The sequence below is a fragment of the Protopterus annectens genome, chromosome 7.part1 (assembly GCF_019279795.1).
Source record: "Protopterus annectens isolate FY-2018-M chromosome 7.part1, PAN1.0, whole genome shotgun sequence".
In the NCBI taxonomy this organism is placed as follows: domain Eukaryota; kingdom Metazoa; phylum Chordata; order Ceratodontiformes; family Protopteridae; genus Protopterus; species Protopterus annectens.
In genome coordinates, this window is record NC_056740.1 from 371,168,392 (window position 1) to 371,192,328 (window position 23,937).

Consider the following 23,937-nt stretch of genomic DNA (forward strand, 5'->3'; position numbering starts at 1 on the left):
ATTCTTGATTATGGCAAGATACACTGTTATAGGAAGAGGAAAAGCCCTTCTAAATCCAATCGCATCTGTTTCTACATTGGTGGATGTCACCTCAAGGCCCAATGCTTGAATACTTTCAATCTTCTTGATGAGTGGTCTAGGTGTGGACATTATAAGCAATAGAACCTCCCATTGAATCTTGATCAACCAATTCAAACTGTAGTCTTGATCAACAAAAAAGCTTTGTAATATTCTCAATTCTGCATTAAATACTTCATCCTCACTAGTTAGTCTGCTCAGATGAATTAATTTCCCCTTCACTACTGCATTTTCCATATGTGAAGGGTGCAAACTTTGCCTATAAAAGTAATTATTTATAAATGTGCTTTTCCTAAAACTCTTACTCTGAATCACATCATTTTCTTCACTTATTGTGAGAGTGATGTCCAAAAAATTAATAGTCTTTCCATAACCAACTTTCATAAACCTTAGGAAGGTTATGCTGATGTTAACAAAGTCCAATAACTCATCAAATTCTTCTTCTGAGGTTGTCCAAACAAAAATCAAATTGCCAATAAGCCTCCAGTAAAACAAAACCTTGGAGTATAGACTATGAGGCATCAAATGATTTTGCTCCCAATGTGACATCACCAGGTTTGCAAACATAGGGGTAAACTCTTGCTCCCATGGGTACCCCCCCCCCCCACCATTTATTGTTGGTACAGAAAGAGAAACAAATGTTTTCCAACACTATATTAAGCAATGTACAAATGGTACTGATCAAACTGTTATTGAAATTAGTGAAACAAGTGAGGTACTCTCTTACTGATTCAACAGCACTGTCTTGTTCAATACTTGTATATAAGGATACCACATCTAGTGAGGAAAAGACTTTACTTCCTTCTGTTATTTGGGTCTTCTGAAGTAACTCAAGCAAATGCCACAAGTCTTATAGATAGTATTCAGATTTTTGGACAACTGGATTAAGGATATGATCTAAAAAAATAGAAAATGGTTTTGTTTTATAACCATCCTCAGCAACTACAGGTCTAAAAGGAGGTGCCATCCAATTTTTATGCACTTTAGGGATACCAAAAAGTCTTGCCTTTCTAGGTTACTCCACCTGCATAAATTCCAAAACCTCATGATAACTGTTTCCTTGGCAAAAAAAGTTCAAGGAGCGTGTTATTGATCAATGAGATCTCTTTTGTAATTCGGGTTTAGAGGTCTCCTGATAACATTAGTTATTCTGTAACATCCTATTGACACTCTGCTTGTAGTCACTGTTGTTCATTATAACCAACATGCCGCCCTTATCGGATTTCATGATTCTAATATCTTTGTTCCTAGACAAATCACTCAGGGCTGTACTTTCACAACTGAAAGATTATATCTCTTTGGTCTCTTTTCCATTTTTAATTTCAAATCTGCTTCACATCTATCTTGAAAAAGTTATAAAGTATTATGTAAACTGGGATTATATGTACTCTTCTTGTGTGGTATCTTGGAATCTTTGTTCAAACTAGAAACATCATGTAGAATATAATGTAAATTGAGTTTTCTTACACATAATTTGACATCAATTATCCTGTTAGTCAAACTGGCCATCTGGGTGGGGATAAAAGAAAAACCTTTGTTTAACACTTTGATATGATCAAAATTGAGTGCAAAGTTGCTGAGATGGTGGTTAAATGATTTACTAGTTTTTTTCAACAGTATTTATACCTAAATAACTCTACACACTCCACCAGCCCCTTAGTCAAATTTCTTATGAATTGTGGGTTAGTCTAACCAATTGATTGTCTTCTATAAGGAAGGAAACAGGAAAAGAATAACTGACAAGTAAGCATTCAATGGATCCAATGATTTGATTTTTGAAAAACATTTTCACTGATGACACACAACCAACTTGTTAGTCAACCAAGGAGCTGACATAAATGGGGTTAGATTAGGTTATTGGTGGACTGAGTATCATGCAGTCTAGCAGAAGTTTGAACCTGTCAAATACGATCTAATATTCATCAAGCAGAGAGCCAGATTATAATGTTGAGTCCATCATGTTAAAGAAGAGTCATATTCATAGTGAGAGAACACTTGATTGCCCTGGGCTTACTGATTTAGTTTTAATTTTAATTGTTAGCTAGAGTATTTGAACAGCACTGATGTTGGGCAATGCACTGTATTTGGCCTCAATGGTATCTGTGCAACAAGCCTAGACTTCTGACTCACCGACAGGATGTGGAAAGTTACCCACTTCACTCTGTCAATGTGACATGTGTGTGTGTTGAAAATATTTATTTCATTCAATTGATTTTTAACATTGTAGATGGGATGATCCACTGTAAAATAATTTTCAATAAGACCTGGGAGTACAGAAAAGTAAAACAGGTTAGATAATGTTGCATGTAAGAATATGCAGATACAGAAAATTCTGTATTGTACCCCAGAGTGATAACATCTGAGGTGTATCCATTTTTAAATGTGCAAATCAAGATACATTATTTAGGAGAAGGAAATTTTTCTAATGTAAACTAGACTAAGGTCTAACCTAATAGTATAACATAAAACTTGCTAATCTAGGCATCATAGTGTCTGAGCAGTCACTGTATGTGCAGATGGATTATCACTTCACTAGAATGATCTGGCTCAGTGCAGATGAGCTTCGTGTTCACTGTTGCAGTCATTACATTTGGGTTATCTGCTTGCAGGTAGCCGTCAGTCTTCCTGAGTAACAAAGTCTTGGGTCCTGCGTCGGTTGCTGCCCCTTCTTCCATGACGTCAGGTCATCAGGGGTATAAAACATGCAGCTGACACTATTACACCAGTCTTTCTTGCCGTGCAGTGCCCGAAGCAGAAGCAGTTCACAAGTGCCAGTCGGCTGACTCCTGAAATTTTTCATTTTCGAGTTTCAGAACCGAAGTCTTCAAATAAAGCTAAGTACCTATTGGGGAAACTTTTTCTTGCTCCTTACCGATGTCAGTAAAAGTTAATAATTGCATTACATGTGGAAAGCAAATACCTCATAAAAATTTTCATTCGTACTGTATTCCTTGCCTAGGCCCTGACCACGATGTACTTTGCTGTCGGTTTTGTGCTTTATTTAATCAGCGCACTATCCATCGTTGGTATATTTTCATCTCTAAATATTTCGGTTCTCAGTTTAATTATCCAGTAATGTCGTCAGTTAGCCATCCGACTACCAGGATTCCGAAAAAACGCAAAGATAAAGACAGAGACAGGCCTCTGAGGTCCAAAACTACCAATGATGCTTCTCCTAAGCCAGTCACCAGCTCGCCGGTACTCAGTGAGGCATTTTTGCAGCCCCTGATACCCGCTACTTCTGATTTGCAGGCCTCTACTGAGACCCATTCGAAGTCTGGTATGCTACGAGATGCTTCAACTATGGAACCCGCGGATGTCTCTACCTTGGATGGGTCCAGAGCTGCTGTGCAGGCACCGGCTTCTGAGGGTGTAGTCAGGCCTATGGACTTGCATATTAAACCGATACCTCCTTCTTCTCTTAGGCCTAAATCTCAAACCATGCCTAAAAAAACAACACCCAGGCCACATGCTCAGGCCTCTATGCCTAAGAAACAAATGATAAGAATGGCTGATGATCTACTAACTCTAATCAGGGGTAGCCAACCTCCCTTTTCTAAGAGGCCTAGGACCAAAGTGGTTTATGAATCATCTGACCAGGATTCTGTTTTTACTGATTCTTCTGATGATCTGGATTTACCCCTATCTACTTATGAGGATTCTGATGCAGAGGACTCTATTCCCTCTGCTTCCACTCCAGAGGATTTTTCTTTCTGGGAATCCTTGCATACTCTAAGGAAGCATTTCCACTGGGAAAGCCAGGATTTTTCTGATTCAAAAAAGAGGCTTAGGGATTTCTTACTCCTACCTCAGCATAGGCCTTTAGCTATTCCTCCTGTACTAGACATTGTTGATGATGCTTTTTTGGAATCTAGTTTGGCCCCTGATTCCTTGCCTCCTGCTCCCAGAAAACCAGACGGATACTACAGGGTCCCTGAGTCACACAGGTTCCTTTTTAAAAATCCTATTGTGGATCCAGAGACTATTTCACAGGGACCCAAGGGTATTAAGGCTTCTACCGCTAAAAATCCTACCCCTTCTGATAGAGACTCCAGGGCACTGGATAGATGGGGTAAGAAGGTTTGCACTTCTGCAACCTTGGCCATTAGGGTTTTAAACTGTCAGTTTCATATGTTAAAGTATCAGCAACATGTTATTGGATTGCTTAAACAGAAAATGATGTTGATTCCTGACTGTGTGAAAAATAAAGAATTACAGGACTTAATGCATCCTGCTGAACAAGTTGGAAAACATACTTTGCAATGTGGTTTTGATTCTTTAGAGGCCTCTTGCAGGGCCACTGTTATTGGGTCTGTGTTCAGAAGGCATGCTTGGCTTAAGGAGCAATCTTTTCCTGATCATGTTAAAGCTAAATTGTTGGATGCACCCTTAAATCAGGACCTCCTGTTTGACAACAAGGCTGAGGAAGTTCTTAAAAAGATGGAAGATAAAGCTAAATCTATGCAAACTGTTAAAGATTTCTTACAAGTTCAGCCTCCTAGATTTAGTAGGCACTGGCCCTCTAAGAATTGGTCCTTTCCAGCCCCTTCCAGGTCTTCTCAAGCCAAACTCAGACAAAGCAAAAACCCCAGGTTTCAGTCCCAGGAGACACACAGGACTAAGCAGTGGGCGGCCTCCACTTCCAAATCTGAGAGTAATAAGACTCCCCCCTATGGTAAACTGTCTCAATGACTTCCTTTTAAAATTTCCAAGCACTTATCAACTGACTGCCCCATTGGGGGGAAAGATTGCTCTTCACGCAAAGAACTGGGAACTCATTACCCAGGACAAATGGGTTTTAAATATAGTGTCCCAGGGATACAGATTTCACTTCCACACGTTGCCAACACCAAGTGGGTGGCCGGACTTACCCCTAAATCAGTGGGCAGAGACCCAAAAACAAGTACTTTCTTAAGCATGGGGGCTATTCAACTGGTACCAGAAGAGGAAAAGGGACAAGGTTTCTACTCAAGACTTTTCCTGGTACCCAGAAAAGACAATTGATGTCATCCTATCCTGGACCTGTCTACTCTATACACCTTTTTGGAGATTCCAAAATTCAAGATGCTGACTTTTCACCAATTACTTCCTATGCTAGGCAAAGATGCCTGGTTGGCAACACTAGATTTAAAAGAAGCATACCTGCACATCCCAATCAGGGAATCTTGCAAAAGATACCTACGCGTCAAAGCAGGCTACACGCACTATCAGTTCTCTGCACTGCCCTTTGGCTTATCTACTGTGCCCAGGATATTCACAAAGTGCCTCGCTCCAGTTATTGCATTTTGCAGGCAAAGAAATATTCAAATATACCCATACCTGGACAATTGTCTAATTCAGGCAGAAAGCCAGGGCATACTTTTGAATCATCTGGCCTTTGTACAAAGGGTTCTAACTTGTCTGGGGTACACCATAAATGAAAAGAAATCACACCTGGTACCCTGTCAACAAATTATATTCCTGGGAGCAAGCTTGAATACAACTTCCCAGATGGCCTACCTCACGCCAGAGAAACAAATTCATTTGACAACCTACTTCAAACAAGTGGCCACGAAAACTCTGCTATTTGCAAAACAAATACTGCAAGCCTTGGGGTTCATGGCCTCCTGCATTCTTCTAATTCCATATGCAAGACTGCATATGAGGAGACTACAATGGTATCTAAAAAGCCTATGGTGTCAACATTCTCAGGATCTAGAAGCAATTATTCCTATCATACCTTGCCTATGCCTAGAGTTCCTTCGGTGGGCAGAGGCCTTCCACCAAAACAAGGGACTACCTTTCACACCACCCCCTGCCACCCAAATGCTAATAACAGATGCATCAGACTATGCATGGGGGGCTCACCTGGCAGGGAAGTGCATTCAGGGCAAATGGAACCCAAGTCAAATACACCTGCATATCAATCAAAAAGAAATGTTAGCTGTACAGAATGCTCTGACAGCCTTCAAGGACCACATTCTTCCAGGACAACTAATGGTAAAGACGGACAACACCACTGTTATGTGGTACATAAACAAGCATGGGGGCATACATTCTTACCCCCTCTGCAAACTAGCCATGGCATTGCGGAACACAGCCTTGAGATACCCAGTGCACCTACAAGCTCAATTCCTGCCTGGAAAGTTAAATACACTGGCAGACGGACTAAGCCGAAACTTCATGGACCCACATGAGTGGAAACTGGAACCAAGGATTTTCAACATGTTGACAAGCAAATGAGGGAGCCCAGATATAGACCTATTTGTTTCTCCTCAGAAGTACCAATTGGACAAATTTTGCACAAGGACTCCACACAAACAAACCTGGAAAGTGGATGCTCTGCCCTTCAGCTGGAAAAACCTATCAGTCTATGCCTTCCCCCCTCTGCCTCTGCTCTCCAAAGTACTACTAAAAATCAAACAGGACAAACCAAGGATTATTTTGATTGCTCCAGACGGGCCACACCAACACTGGTAACCCCTCCTGCGCAGTGTGTCATGGTTATCCCCATGGCACCTGCCTCAGACTCCTACCCTGTTGTCTCAGCAGGAGAACCAGATTCTGCACCCTTAGCTTCTAACGCTGAACCTTGCAGCCTAGCTAATTACACAATCGCTCCTTTACCATCCCTTAGTAAACCTGCGTTGGGTATCATTTTAGAGGCAAGGAGGCCTAGCACTAGAAAATCTTATGCTGAAAAATGGAAAAGATTCTGTGCCTGGAACCAATCTCAAGGGATGAGCACAGCAGCGCCCAATTTACCTCAGATTTTACAATACTTAACTGAGATGCTTCATAAGGGCCTGTCTTTTTCCTCCATTAAAATCCACGCCTCGGCCATTTCAGCTCATTATATCACTCTACCTCCTTTCAAGCCAGCTGCTACTGCAGACTTAAAATTTCTTTCTTGGAAAACAGCTTTCCTTTTAGCAATCACTTTAGCTAGAAGGGTTTCTGAATTACAGGCCCTCATGGCAGTGGAGCCTTTCATCATCTTTCATGCGGACAGGGTGTCCCTCAGAACCAATCCATCCTTCATGCCCAAGGTGGTATCCAGTGTGGCTCTTAATCAGTCCATTCATTTGCCAATCTTCTTTCCCAATCCATAGAACAAAGGGGAATGGATACTGCATTCCTTAGATGTTCACAGACAACTCAGATTCTACTTGGACAGGACTAAATCTCAAAGTAAATCTGAACAACTGCTGGTAGCATTTGCTGCAGGGGCAGAGGGGAAGGCTATTTCAATGCAAGCCATTTCTAAATGGATAGGCCATTGCATTCATTTCTGCTATAAGCACCATGGAAAACCTATCCCCAGGAGATCAGACCTCACTCCACCAAGGATGCATCTATCTCTACAGTCTTTCTCAGAGGTGTCCCTACCAGGGACATCCTAAAAGCTGCTACCTGGAGTTCTGTACATACTTTCACCAAGCATTACCATTTGCCAAACTTCTCTAAATCCAGAGCTGGCTTTGCCACTGCAGTCTTGCAGGGCCTTATAGCTGGTCCTAATGCTATCTAAATTGCTCCTCCCAACCACAGCTTTGGGAATCTACCCAAATGTAATGACTGCAACAGTGAAACTTGAAGAACATAGTACAGTTGTGCACACTTACCATAAATGTAGATGTTCGAGTGTATTCACTGTTGCAGTCCTGGTTACCATCCGTCCAGCCCTCTAAATTCTTTTGGCTATACCTCTACTATGCTTTACTATGCTTAAAAGCCTTTTTGGTGTATTTGCTTTTTAGTTGGAGGTATATCATTGTACTTTTATATTTAATTTCTCCCCATTAGAGGGGCACCTGACATCTGGGGCAAGAAACACTGATGTAATGGCATCGGCTGCATGTTTTATACCCCTGACGACCTGATGTCATAGAAAAAGGGACAGCAACCGATGCAGGACCCAAGACTTTGTTAATCAGGCCGACTGAGGGCTACCTGCAAGCAGATTACCCAAATGTAATGACTGCAACAGTGAATACAGTCGAACATCTACATTTATGGTAAGTGTACACAACTGTACTATTCCAGACTAGGTTTGTGTAACTCCAATAGCGTAAGCATGCCTAATGTTCTGAAGTCACTGATTTAAGGCTGCCATAGATGTTGAAATTAATCTCGGAATCTGTATCCTACTGGCTGTATAGTAGATGAGCAGATGGACAAGGATATCAATATATATATGTGTGTGTGTGTGTGTGTGTGTGTGTGTGTGTGTGTGTGTGTGTGTGTGTGTGTGTGTGTGTGTTTGTTTGTGTGTGTGTGTGTGTGTGTGTGTGTGTGTGTGTGTGTGTGTGTGTGTGTGTGTGTGTGTGTGTGTGTATGTGTGTGCCTACAGGCAAGGAAAGGGCATATTCTAGATAATTTCTCAGAGGTGACATCATCTTTTTTGGGAGGGTCCAGATCTGTTTCAGGGGAAGCCCAATCAAATCTGAAAATTATTTATTCTTAGTGCTAACTATTTATTATTTCTTTATGAGTTAAGATTACATGCAGAAGGAGAAGTGTCAGGGAATATACAGATCTTATTTCAAATCAAATTGGAACAGGTCATCAAAACTTGGGAATTGAGCACTAATTGGACAATGTGGGAGGGTGGGAGTCCTACTCTCCATACTTACTGCTGGAAGCTCAAGACTTGATGAAAATCCGAAAACCTACATTTTAGAGTGTGTCATTTATATGTAAGGGTGCATATGAGGTGCATGACAGGATATTGTCCTGTTCTGTTTAGTTTTAAGCAGAGGTACTCCACCCTTGTAAACTGAATTATAAACACATATGTTTTTGCTGTAATGTTTGCAGTTCTTAAATATTTGTTATCTTTTTCATGTTGATGACTGAGATGGAGTATGCCAGAGGGGAAAATATACTCCTTTGCCTACTGCAGTTCTAACCTCTTTGGTTACAAAGTTAAAATAAGAAGTGTATCCAAGATTTACTTAATCTGGTGAGCCATGGGTTCCAGCCATGGGCCTGCATACTTGTACTTCTAGATTGTTTCAGTGTACACTGCACTAAGAGATACAACTTGACAGTTAACAGGAACTTATTTTGTTTAACAGGTGCTCTAGACAGCACTGCCTTTATTTTAGAGAAGCTGATGGACAGGTCCTTGTTCATGAATCCACTGAATACTAGTGAAAAATCCTGTGTAAGGCTGGTACAAATAGCACACTGAGTCATCACTGCAAAAGTAAACCACCTTGTTAATGTATATGTGCACTGACAGAAGCATATGTAATAGTATAGGTGATAAATAGTGACCAAATGATAGTGTAGAAATGAACCTTTCAGGACTCTTCCTGATAGTTCACTTAGATGATAATGGATATCTGTGAGGTAGGACTCTGAGATTGTGATCTGCAAGGAAAATACCAGCACACTGTTAGACCATTTTGTCAAGTCCTCTGTATTTGTGGAGATCTGTGAAGAGCACCTTGAATCTAGACAAATTTGTAAACAGCATACATGTGAGGTTGTGCTCATTAGAAGGCTTGTAGGTGGTATCAAATGGAAGTACTTCTCTTAAAAATCTTCTTAGGACTGTACTTTTGTTCACACAGCAAGCTAAAAGGATGTAATGTTCCCTGAGATGACCATGTGCCAACAGTTCTGAAAGTGATGACAGGATATATCTGGGGTAGAAGATGGTGTCTGCCAGTACTTAGCAGTGCAGTTTCCCGTCATGTTATGGAATTGTCATGTGGATACAGAGAGAGAGAGAGACTGAAGATGTGTTTGAATAGTGCAGTAATGAAGGAAGAATTAGGTACGTCAAGCTTTGAGTATTTACTATGCGAGTCATACAATACATGCCTTTCCTACTTGGGTAGAGTCTTAGTAATGTAAGATAGACAAGCAAATGTGCGTGGCTGCCAAATGAAGAAAACTTACTAAGATGAGAATGGAGACAGTGAAAGCAAGACATCCTTATAGGATCTGAGTATGTCTTAACATTAAGTTTTAAGGAGATGGGCCTAAGATGCCCTGTGAGGCAGCTGACCTCTTTGTGTAGTGACTTTGGACCATAGACTAGTGAGCACTGATGCAATAACCTTAACAATCACAGGTCATTATTTTATTTTGCCCACATGGCAGAAAAGCAGTTTCAGTTAGTCCTATTGCTGTTTTTTTAATCACTAAACCAGTCTTTATGCCTCAGTTTAAATTCAGGTGCTAATAGGCTTTAACATTTTGTGTTCTAATGGAGGAAGATTTTCAAGAATTAATATTATTAAGGAAAAGAATGCACAAAATAATCTAAAGATGTTCTGCTGTCTGTATGAGTGAAGACTCTTTTGCAGTGCAATATTACAAGGTCAGTGGTGATGAGCACGGGGTTAAAAGGAAGGGAAGTCCAATGCGTTAGAAAGAAGGCTGGGAGGTTGTTTATTTTTTGGAAGATGGTAACAACACAGCAGTGATCACTCTTTACTGAGTAAGTCCATTTGCTCTGCTCCTTGATTCAGTAATTCCAGCAGGGAATTATTATCTGAAAAGCTGCTTGTCCTACTTGTGTCTAGTTTGCATTGTATAGTAGTTGAAAGAGAGTGGTCAGAGGGGGGGTTTCCTAAGATAAACTGAGCACTAGTGGACTGCCATTGCTTGGAATCAAACATGGCAATAACCTTTTTAAATGGGAGAATGTCTTGTATTGCCTGTTAGTCTGCACAGGAAACTACTTTGTTCAGCATTGTCCTTTATTCAGAATGCAGTTTGTTTTGCTAAATAAAATTAAGGTGAATGACATATTCCTGGATTTGTTTTATTTCTGTATGTTGCTGAGAAAAACATTTTTATGTATTAATTTTGATTTGCATTTCTTTATTTATCTTTTTGTAGTAAGAAGAGATATTTCTCAGTAACACATCACATGTGTTTCAGAAAGTACTATTTTGTTAACTCCGTGCCTCACACTATGAAACATGGAATGGTGCATGTCTAAAATTTAGTTATGGCAATGTTGCTTTTCATTGTTGCATGGCATTTTATATTTCTTTTCTATTTCACATTTTGATTTTTTTTAGATTTCTTATGTTTTGATTTATATTTTGTAATTTACTAACTTGACCCTAGGGGTTGATAATGCTGCTTGTGGGAATACTAGAAGAGTCTAAAATGGCTTGTCCACATTCTATATTTATGACATGGTCTAAGTTTTGAGATGGAGTCCAGACGTCAAATGCTGCAGATTGTTTCTCATGCATTCTGATGCATTCAGTATTTTTCATACCAATTGTCATTTCCTGGTGGTGAGTAGTTTATCCTTTCTTGAGTATTAAAGAGACCACAATTAGTTTCAGTGTTACCCAATAACAGAAATGGGCTCATAGGTTCATAGACAGGTTCATAGATTATTACTAGGCTAGCTGCACTTTATGGCCATTTTAAGCCTAGCCAATTATCCTATGTGAGAATCAAACCCTACACCTTGTGCTCATAAGGTAAACAGGACAAAAAAGTTAATGTCACATTTTGACTTTGTCCCTGGTAACATGGATCTTCACATTATTGTATCAACAAGTATTCTCTTGTTGCAGATGGAGTGAGAAGAGCATTTAAAGGACTCTGTGTTTACCATCTCCCATGCCCTAGCTTGTAAAGGTTTCATCTCCCAAGCCCCTGTTTACACTTATCAAGGGTATCAGAACTTGTCAGAGATTTGGGATGCATTGCTAGGCTTAAAAGGCCCTTGTGGTCATTAACCTAGTAAACACCTACGGACTTACCACTTGAGAATGAAGGCATTATATGCTGGAGTGCAGTGGTGCAAGTAGGTGAAAAGGGAAAAGTGGGCACAGTGGGTAGTGAATCAGTGAGGAAGGGATACTTAGAGTGGAACTTGTGTTAAATGCAGGTAGAAATGAGAGGATGGTGGGAAAAGTCATGTCAAGTGGTACTGTGTGATCTGTAGGCTTCATGGGATGAAGTTATTTGATCTGAGGCAGTGGGCAGTCAAAATGCAGAAGTCACTGATTCTAGAAAAGTATGGTATGGAGAGGGTGTGCAAGATCCATAGCCACCTTGATAGAGACAGTCTATCTCTTATAAGTTCAAGAGTGGACACTGAAAGGTTCTAACCTCTGCCTCTTATGTAGCCTACTAACAAGCTGTTCTTTGGGAAAACAATAGGCTTAGTAAAAGCTGAAGTGAGGCTGAAATCTTTCAGCTAGTATGTCAGACAAATTCATCAAGGGATGCAATTACTAGAGTCCAGGAGACAGCTCATAGCAGCGTAATATAGAATCCAAAACAAGTAGCATAAGGGCAACCTTGTTTACTAGGACTAACTGCTACTGTACATAGCAGGCAGCCATGTACTGCTACTAAATGGCAGTTCAGGTGGACCGATATTGGTTTATTGCCTTTATTTTTCCTAAATTTTGGCATAACTTGTATTATTCTGAAAGAGAATCTTTAAGCAACTTAAAGTTGAATTAGAATATTGATGTCAACATGGTTTAAGCACTTATTTACGTCATGTTTTTTGCTTTTTAGTTATAGATAGAACACCCATTAGTGTTAGAGGGGGCTATGTTAGAAATCTTACTGAGATAAGGAAAGTCAGATGCATTATGAGATTAAGAGCAGATCAGCAACATGGACTCAATGAGAAGGTTCCCGTTAAACCCTTCTTGACGGGATGTGGTGTTAGAAGGTAATTAACTATGTAGGACCAGATGTATAATGTTTTTTACATTTTTTATTTGAATGTATGCATTTTTAAGCTGTTACATGTTTAGTGTTATATTCCATGATTTTAAAAATGAGGGAGTTTGTGATTGGTTGACCTCTGATTGATGCCTATAGTTAAATGTTCTAATTGATATTGTTGAGTGTATGGTCTGATGAAGCATTTGTGAAAGAGCTTACCAACATTTAAGTCATTAAAGTCTACATATTTTATGAGTTCCCTAGCGATGTGTTGTTTTGCTGGTTTATTTGTTCTACTTTGCATTTTTTCTACCAGCAGTTTATTCATCTCAGCTTCATTACTTATTCTAACTGTTTTTATACATTGTCTATATGTTGCTCAGTTATAAACCAACGTGGTGAATAATAATTTAAAATCACAGTTTCTACTTATTAAAAAAATTGTGTTTGATCTTCTCAACTAAATAGAACCAGTGCTAAAGCAAACATCTATTAGGGGTGCTGAATTTTAAGACAATTTGCGTTTTCGTCAGTGAGTGAAAAAGCTGATGAAAAAGTGTTGGCATTTTGATTATGAGATCAAGGTATAGTGGTGTTCTGAAAATATTCCCTTTCTCCACTCTAGTGCAATCTCAGAGTTGGTATATATAATTAGCAAGGGCCGTGGCAGTGTGGAGGGGGCATGCCCCCTGGAAAAAAATATTTTTTATGTTTTTGCAATCCTTTATGGCTCAATGTTTGATGATTAGGTATTGATCATTTCTGGATTGACATTTAATGGGTTCTAAGAGAAGTTAGGCTCCCTATTATGGAAATCTAAACCTACAGTACCTCTTCAACAATACAAGACAGCATAACAGATACATTATCCAACATATTACTCATTTCTGGAATAGGATGCTTTTACCTGCAAGCAGAAATTTAAAACCAGTCTGGAAGATTGGATGGGTGTTCGCAAATATTCACAGTGGAAATTAAGAGAAAGGCTACTTAATGGTTGATGCTGTCAGTTTCCCACCATTATTGGGTAATATGGCTGAGCTTCTCAATGGTCTCCTTTGGCCATAAGCTTAGTAAGAACATATGAACCAATGAACCTATCTGACGGATGTTATGAATAATTCAGAGAACTTACTGTGTGATTTCATAAAAGCAGGGTATGACAGTCACATTACTGAGAAGTCTAATGTACAGTGGGCCTCTGGAGATGATTTGTTGTCAACAAAGGAAAAGAAAATTACCATTTACAATAATTTTTCTGCAAAGTGCATACTCACCTGTCAGACAAATAATAATAATAAAGAATACATTCAGGTGTACGTTATTACAAGAAAAAAATGTTAAGGTAAGTTTTGACTGTCATAAATAGACATGTATATGCAAAAAGGAAAAGCTTCAGACAAGTGTGCGTAAAAGGATGCCTCGACATAACGTTATGCAGTAATCATTAGGTAGCTCTTACTATGGTAATCGTGTTCACTCCAAGGATGTCTGCAGGTTAAAGCATTTTTGTTCTGTCAACTACCTGAGATTATATAAGATTAGGCAAGTAATTACATGCCAATTTATCTTGGTGATTTACACAACGCATTTCTCATGTAAAGCTTTTCATATAGGCAAAACATCTCAGACACTGAAAGTATAAATCAGTGAACATCTCTCAAAAATCAGACACAAGTTAGATTGATTGGTAGATAGATAGAAAGACAGACTGACACAGATAGGTAGGTAGATAGGTAGATAGTTCATAGGTTTATACTAGGCTATCTGCCCTAGGGCATTTATAAGCCTAGCCAGAGTGTGTTTGGCTTTTGCAACCCATTTTAAATTAATTTTGCTATGCCCTTTTTCAAGGTTAGTATACTGTGCCTCTGTCTAACTGTGACACAGAAGTGATACCCGGGGTAAACCTATGATCTCCCATCCACTCATTAAGATTCCTCTTGAAGAGAGTCAATGAGGGACTCTGCCTAACCTGGACTGGGATTTTATTCCAGAGTGAAGGGAGCCTCTGGGTTATGAATCTGTCCCTCCAGCATGTCCTATTTATTTCAGTGCTGAGGTTCAAGTCTCTCGAGCACGTAGCTCGATGGGATTTGGATTTTCTGAGGTGCAGCATGTCCATTAATTCCGGGTTGGACATGGCTTTATATGTCAGGCGCAGATCGCCTCTGAGCAGGTGGTATGCCACTGAGTAGAGCTGGAGTTTCTTTAACCGGGCAGCATATGGCATCTGTTTGAGCCCTTTGATCCTCTTGGTGAGGTACTTTTGGGGTCTTTCCAGTTGCTGCAGGTGTCTGGTAAGGTACATCCCAAAAGGGGCATTGTACTCAATTATGGGCCTGATGAGGGATGAGTAAAGAGGCATGATTACCTCCCCTGATCTAGATGTAAATCCTTTCATGAATAGGTGGGCTATATAAAATGTTTTTCTAACCACTTTGGCCACGTGGTTTTCAAATGAGAGAATGCTATCAACTTGGGTCCCCAGGTCCCTAATTACTTCTTCTGTACTTAATGGATTATCACCTATGTGGTAATTTGTGGGCACTTTGTTTTTGCCAAAGGGGATGACTATACACTTTTTGGCATTTAGCTTGAGGCCATGGCTCTGGCACCAGTTGTCTGTTTCTATGAGGCCCTTTTGGAGGATGCTTGTGTCGGCTGGAGAGTCAATTATGGAGCCCAGTTTGCAGTCATCTGTGAACTTGGTCAGCCACAGTCTTTCCGTGTTGGCCTGTACCTCCGAGAAATATATACTGAACAAGAGAGGTCCCAGGAATGAGCCTTGTGGGATGCCACTTGTAACTGGTTTGGAGTCTGACATGGCTCCAGCAATTCTAACCATGTGGGTTCTGTCCTTGAGCCAGTTTGCAACCCATCTAGTGACATAGAGGTTTATATTTAAGCTGGTGAGCTTATCTATAATGCCCAAGTGGGGTATTGTATCGAAGGCTTTTGCGAGGTCCAGGTAGGCTGTGTGGACCACCTTCCCCTCGTCAATGGCCTTGGTGACTGTTTCAAAGAAATCGACCAGGTTTAAGAGGCAGTATCTGCCCTTAACAAAGCCGAACTGGGTAGGATCCAATGTCTGTAGGTCCCCGATATCTTTATTTATGAGGTCCATGATGATCCTTTCCATAGCTTTGCAGACCAAGCTAGTCAGGCTTATGGGACGATAGTTTCCAGGATTTGTTGAGGCACCACCTTTGTGGAGAGGGACCACTGTTGCTGTACACCACTCTTTGGGTACATATCCTGTAGTAAGGCTACATGATTGGAGTTCATGTAGGACGCAGCCCGAGACACCGTCTGGTCCCATTGATGCTGTGTTTTTTGCTTTGGAGAGGGTAGCTCTTACCTGAGCATCTGAGATGTCAGGGGGGCAGCACTCTGCTGGGATAGATGTTTGCCCTTTTGGTGGGGGGGGGTTTGCACGTTTGCACTGAACCTGTCAGCTAGGATGTTGGCAATGTCTGTGTTCGATGTATTTTTTGTCATTTTGGACTAATTCTGAGCATATCTGGGAATTCCCACCCGGGTTCCTAACATAACTAAAGAAAGCCTTGTGATTATCCTTAGTGTCCTGTGCAATTTTTCTCTCGAAGCTGACCTTAGACGATTTTACGAGTGCCCGTAGTTTTTTGTTAATACTGATCAAAGATTCCTTCCCTTTTTGGGATTTTGCTCTATCATGTAGTAACTTCCTCCTTCTATTGTATAGTTTGTTTATGGCTGGGGTCCACTAGACAGGACGTCTGCCTTTGGAGGATTGGGTCTTGGTTTTATTTGGGATTGCATGATCTATGCATTCCTGAAGGTGTTCATAGAATGCGTTTATAAAGGATTCTGCTGTCTGGGCCGTATTTTCCACAGGCTCGGGGGCTTTGAAGGATTCCACCTTGGTTTTGAGGAGTGTGAAATTTGCTTTAGAGAAGTTTTTCACTGTGGTTTTCTGGGCAGGGGGTGGGGTCGGGATGTGAATATCCAGTGAGATTAGTTTATGGTCTGATCTTACCAGTGAGGGATACACTTCTGGTCTGGAGCATAGAGTCCCCATGTTGGTGATGATCAGGCCCAGTATGTTTTCCCCTCTTGTGGGAGTGGTAACAAGTTGTTCCATAGCATTTGAGTTTATAAATTCTAGGAACCTTTGGGCTAGGGTGTTGGAGCTAGAGTAATGCTCCCAGTCTATGTCTGGGTAGTTGAAGTCGCCCAATATAATGGTGTTTGGAGAGACCTTCATATTTTCCAGTGTTCTCAGGAAGGTAGAGTGGGGTTAGAAAGCATTGCTTTCTGTAGTCATTGTTTGACAAGCGCCTCAGCAATATTTAGTGTTTTTAGTACACTGAAGCTTACGTATAGTCACAAATGGGAGAACAGTGGGGTCCAAAAGAAAAATGTGGGAAATGTCCACATGGATAATGTTTCAGCCAAGTCTTAATGACCACTTTTATATAACTATAGATTTTAATTTCTGATAAGATAGTTAATTATTGCAAGTATCTTATACATATGGATAGCATGCTGCTGTTTATAGTTTCTACATTCTTTGAATAAATAGTGTTTGTTAACATTTAGCAGTTGTAAAGACTTAATTTGTTGTGTTAAGATATTTATTGCAGTTTTTTATGCTTATTTACAAAGATGACTTCAGTTCTGTATATGCAGTATGACTTGCAGCCATATTCAGCATCTAGTGAAATGTGATATTTGTCTGTAGGTCTTTAAAAACATTTTCATGCATGAGATAGTCACATGATCTCCAAACTAATTTTAAGGACTCTTTTTGTTTTGTTCTTGTTTAGTACACTGATGAATTGTTAACCAAACTGGCCCTGTTGCTGTTAGATTACTTTAGTTTTAAAAGTTTTCTCTAAAACTGGTATTTTACCATTACTTATGGCGCTGGTAGTTTTTCATTTGCTAGTGTGTGTGTGTGTGTGTGTGTGTGTGTGTGTGTGTGTGTGTGTGTGTGTGTGTGTGTGTGTGTGTGTGTGTGTGTGTGTCTATGTGTGTGTGCATGTGTGTGTGTGTGTGTGTGTGTGTGTGTGTGTGTGTGTGTGTGTGTGTGTGTGTGTGTGTGTGTGTAATTTATTTATTTTTTACACGGTAGAGGATAACATTTAGTTATCAGTTGTTGTTGTTGTGTCTTTTGGCTTTTCTTTGTTAGGGGTCGCCACAGTGGAACTCCAGTCCGCTAATGACTGGCAGTAGATTTTTACATGCTGACTTGCCGGGCCTGACACACAACCTTCAACGAAGGAATGCCCATTCACGCATGTCACCACACAGAAGACGCTCTAACTGAGAATCGAACGGGGCAACGTCTTACTGTGAGGCGACAACACTACCGCAGCACCACCACTGCAGATATACAACCTAAATAACAATGATTTAAAGTGTAATACACCTGCACTGGTGAAGAATGCAGTAACACATCTGCTGGTACTATATTACCATATTTGTGTGAAGTTTCTGCTCCTGTAACTTTGTGATCTGAACAAAGGGTAAAGAGGCTAGTTTAATGCACAGAACTGATGCATTTAAAATATATGGCTTCTTAAGCATATAAGTTTTCTTATATGATCTGGTAATTGCAAAATAAAAGAAACATTTTCTAGCGAGAAAAAAAGAAATAACTTCTCCTCCTCTTGTCTCCACAAGAAAATGTGTTTTATTGTAAAAACTTTGTGTTTTCTTGTAGAGACAATTAGAGAGGCTTTTTTTTGGTTATTAAATATTTTTTTATCTTTCAGAACCTTGGCTGATGATCTTTTTGCTGTTTTGACAGTAAATATTGAAGTGTGTGGTAGCCATATTAATTCATCTTTAGGACATCTGCCAGTCTCACACAAATACTTTCTTGGGAGTGCAACATACTTCAGTGGCAGATAAAAAGGTTCCCATTGTATAACAGTACCAACTGACCTTCTGTCTGACTTCATGAGGCATGCACACAAGTCACTGGTTAGGTAGTCAGTGTCTCAGATAAAAAGCCCAGTTTCACACTCACAGGGGAGATAGGCAGGTCATTGGGAACAGAGGGACAAAACATGTTTATGCAGATGAATGCACCTTAGTGCAACAGTTTTTTATTTTTTACAATTGTTGACCGGGCTAGTCCAGCTGGATATATGTCCATTTTCAGTGGAGGCCCGGGGAGAAAAGCTCCACAAATTACAACAACATAAAAGGTCAAGACAAAGACAATAACAGTATAATTTGGTACATAGGTTTAACAATTATAGTACAAGCCTAAGATTATATATTTTATATTTCAGTAGGAAAAAGGACAAATTTATCTAAGAATAGATGAAAAAGACTAATATATTTGTATTAGAAATGGTGTAGTACAAATCTTTATAACATATTACAAAATTAGATACACCTAGTAATTTATGATAAGAGATACTAAGGTCTCACAAAAACGTAAGAAAGAAAAACACTAGAGATCAATAGATAGAGTATAGAAGAACAGCAAACAAGGATGGATTTCTAGTGTTATTTAACACATAGGTTGTGATACTATATGAAGGTGTTTGATCATTCCACAGTATATACTTATTTACATGAGAAAAAATCCTAAGGAAGGTTAAGCTCACTAAAAATTAGTAAGACAACACAAGATCATGATCATGGGAGGCTAGGAATTGTGGGAGTCTAGTTAATAGTTAGGTACTTAGTCTGGGTTAACACAGGGGCATAGCCAGTGTGATTTGAGGTAGGATTTAAGCTTGCTTTTAAATAAGCTGACAGAGGATATTGAGGTTAGCTGGCTTGGGAGGATGTTCCAGGCTTTACCTACTGTATTGGAGAACAAGGTGTCACCAGCTAAGTTGTTGGATTTTGATATTTGTACAAGTAGGTTATTAGCTGAGCGTAAGGTCTTGAGATTGTTATAGGGGATGACTAGGGATGTAAGTATGGGTGTATTTTGAGGTAAATACAGGATCTTATGGGCTACTATTAATTGATTGAAAAGTATTAAATTTGGCAGCTCTAACCATCCTAACTGATTCAGATTGATACAGTGATGAGTTCTATAGGAGGACCCAAACTGGAGTACCAAGACTATGGACTGTTACAGACTGCTGTGTTTCTTTAACAGACATTGAGCTGAACTGTAAATAAGCACCAGTTATACTGAACAGTGGAATACTGATTTTGTTTTCATGGTAAGTTTGATTTTCATCAATGTAAATGAATTGCACCTGAACCATAGAGATTGTCTCCAGTGTGTGTACAACATACATTTCTCCCTCTCTGAGATGGCCATTTAGCAGCTGAGCTGATAATGAATTAAGACTACTAGTGGCATATACAACCATTCTGACTCTGTGCCAGTGGGTAGGATTATTATAGTATCAAACTTAATCTTTATTATATCTCCCTATGAAATAGCTAGCTTAACTGTACATAAACCTCATCAACATGCTGTTGGCTCTATGCTCTGCTAATCAAATAATATGAGATTATGGCAGGGAAGCATTTGTTGTCATTTACAAAAGTGAAGCCAAAGACAGAAACCTCCAGAGCTGTTTTTAACTTCAGTAATAGGGAAAGCAGTAAAGGTGCATCTGAGGTAAAGTTTGTATACCTACCACCACATGGCTACAAGGTCTAACGCAGTATGGATTCACAACACAGAGATCATCTACCACTTTATAATGACCTTTCTATCCTCATATAATTTAATTAAAAGGACCGATACTGCTGTCACTAACTTCAGTACTTCTTTTTGAAATGGAAAACAAATATGCACTGGTTCCATGCTTTGTGTACTTACAATTTTTTATAATTCTTGTACATTTTACAGTGAGATTGAGCTTTGTAAAACACATTAATGCAGAGTCCTTTTAGTGTAGGCGTTTCCTTCTCTTGAGAACCAAGATCAAAAATATTTAGTACTACTTCCTTTTTTTGCAGCATTTTTCTGTTTAATCTCCCTTTCTCTTGTTAAGAATAGCCATTAGTATTTTATAAGTTTGACTAAATTAATTGTCCGGCCCTTATGACCCCACTTACTTAATCTTGTGGGTCTACCAAGTAGCAATGGTATAAGTGGTAGGTGCCCAATAAATTGAAATTGCACCTGAGTGATCTTTCCCCATGCTACCATCACTGATTCATAATGATTTCATACAAACTTGGATCCTATTTTCAAAGTTAGATCAGTATATCTTAGCAATCTGCAGTTTTCTTGACTGATTAACATCCTATAACAAACATACTTGTGAGAGCAAGTGCTTGCACACACACACACACACACACACACACACACACACACACACACACACACACACACACACACACACACACACACACACACACACACACACGCACGCACGCGCACACACACACACACACACACACACACACACACACACACACACACAAGCGCATTCACAGACAGTATTCGGCTGCCGACTGAGTACCTGTAAAATTGTGTGAATAACTAAGTAGTACAGAAACACCCAGTCTTCATCTATAACATTACCTTACATAGTTAGAAACTAGGTGGTCACTGTCAGTGATATTCAGTAACGACCAGAATGACTCAGCCGACCAGCAGTTTTATAGCCTTATTGTAAACAAAGAGCACTTTTGTAAATGTACAGTGACAGTTCTTTTACCAACCTTTTGGTACTGAATAAAAACATATCAGTAAGGAAAGAAAAGCTGTCTTATTTTTTCTTTTAAGGAAGAAATCAGTTATGTCTGACAAAACAGCAGTTGACAATAAACAGAGAAGAGAACAGAAATGTTTCTGAGGGTACATAAAGCATATTTGGGAATTATGCCTCTTTCACTTCCCCCAATACAAGATAGTCATTTTCTTTCAATCCCTCTGGTATTAGACTTGGATGAAAGTCAAGGCACAAATGGCAACAGTCCTATATTTCAAGTGGTTGTTGTCAAACATATATACAGCGTGCTTACTCACCTCTAACCCCCAAAAGGCAGCCACCTACTATCTATAAGTCTGATGTCAGACTGGGACAAGTATGAAAGAACAAGAAAACTAACAGAATACAGTAACATATTTCAACTTGCTGCTGTCAGGCACATATAAAACTGCATGCTTGTTTACCCCTATCCCCAAAAGATAACCACCTGCATGTAAGTCTGATTTTTGATTGTGAGAAAAGTAAAAGAAATAATGATCAAAGGAATTTATTCCAACATGTTACTCCTAATAGTAAACATCCCTCTGTATATATATATATATATATATATATATATATATATGGATCTACCTTACTAGATCAACAAGTTAAAACAGCGAAAACGACTTCACTGACGCCAGAAGATCGAAAATGACTTCACCGACGCCAGAAGATCGACAGTGCACAAACACAACATCGCATACACCCGACACATCATACCAACAAACAAAACAAATCCCCTATCCAAAACCCACACACACAACACAAGCACACCAAAATCCTTACAAATCAACACTAACCCATACATACACAACTATCTACAACCCTAACCCAAACCCTTACCCTAAGGTCCGTCACTATCGCACACTCACCTAACCCGCGCCCTAACCCTAACTCACTTATCCCACCCTACCCCTACAGACCACCAACATCGCACACTTACCTTACTCGCACCCTTACCTAACCCGCGCCCTAACCCTAACTCACTTATCCCACCCCTACCCCTACAGACCGCCAAAATCGCACACTTACCTTACTCGCACCCTTACCTAACACGTGCCCTAACCCTAACTCACTTATCCCACCCCTACCCCTACACACCGTCAACATCGCACACTTACCTTACTCGCACCCTATTGTCCGTCACTACCGCATACTTACACATCCTTTCCCCATCGCAGTGTTCTCAGCGTCGGTGTCTTCCTCCGTCGGTCTTCTGCCTTGTCGATCTTCTGGCATCGGTGAAGTCGTTTTCACTGTTTTGTCGATCTTCTGGCATCGGTGAAGTCGTTTTCGCTGTTTTCACATGTCGATCTAGTAAGGTAGATCCATATATATATATATATATATATATATATATATATATATATATATATATATATAGTAACCTTCTGGGCATGCCCTGAGGATTGTGAGGAAAGTTAAAGAAATAATCACCACACTGCCCCCGGCCCAAACAACAGGGGGGGGGGCAGTCATATGTCCTCCAAAATTTCTGAGGCTCTGGTTGTTTTATGATGCATTTTACATTTCATTTTTAAAAGATAATTATTTGCTAACTTTACTTTATACTGCTACCAGGAAGGCCCAAAAGAGTTGCATATGTGCCTGTCAATACTGTGTGTCCATAAATAAAAAAAAAAGATTATATTATTTACACACACACACACACACACACACACACACACACACACACACACACACACTCTCTCTCTCTCTCTCTCTCTCTCTCTGACAAACCAGATCTATTATAAGATGAACTGTTTTTTTACACATGCACAAATATACTGATATAACAGCACTGCCCCTGACAAGCCAGATCTGTCACAAGATGCACAAATACACAGAAATACTGCACACTTACCTAAAGCCAGTTTGAAGATTGACACTATACATCACATCCCCAAGGTGCTGAAGGAAACCAGAGCACATAAATAAACCCCCACAGAGATGGGGAGAGAAGATTCCACAGCCAAAATCTGAACCAGAGCCTTACACTGTGAGATAGTAATTCTGCTCACTGTGCCACTGTGTCAGTAATCATTTTTACATACAGCCTGCTCCTGCCAGACTACCAAAGACAGATACTTATCTTCTTTTTTTTTAGAAGTTAATACTTTAACCAAATACCAGATATATAGATTTTCCACATTATGTGTGCAAAACTCATGCATGGTACACAGTTGTTATATAGCCTTGATAGCTGTCTGAATAACTAAGACTCCCTTCCCTTAACACAACCAGAATAGCGCAGATTCAAGGCTTTACAATGACCATCACATCAAAGGATTACCTTATCCATTTTGCTTTAGAAATTAACCAAATACAAACACCCACCCAAAACCCTCTTTCCAAAGATAGGAACTTACCTTGTGCAATGCTGCTGCTTGTGATAGAAATTTTAAAAAGTATAGTCAATGTCGCTATTAATATTGTGGGATTACAGTGTATTTAATTTAATGCAGATTTCAGCAAATACAATATATATTGGGTGACACTACTTCCACCACAACTGATAAGTAAATGTTTAACAGTATTC

At 39.7% G+C, this 23,937-nt stretch overlaps 1 protein-coding gene across 3 annotated transcripts in view; it reads right to left on the reverse strand.

The window, feature by feature from the left end:
* The window catches only part of FAM3D (FAM3 metabolism regulating signaling molecule D), a 713,044-nt gene that overhangs the window by 634,584 nt on the left and 54,523 nt on the right, over positions 1-23,937 (reverse strand). The window lies entirely within an intron of this gene.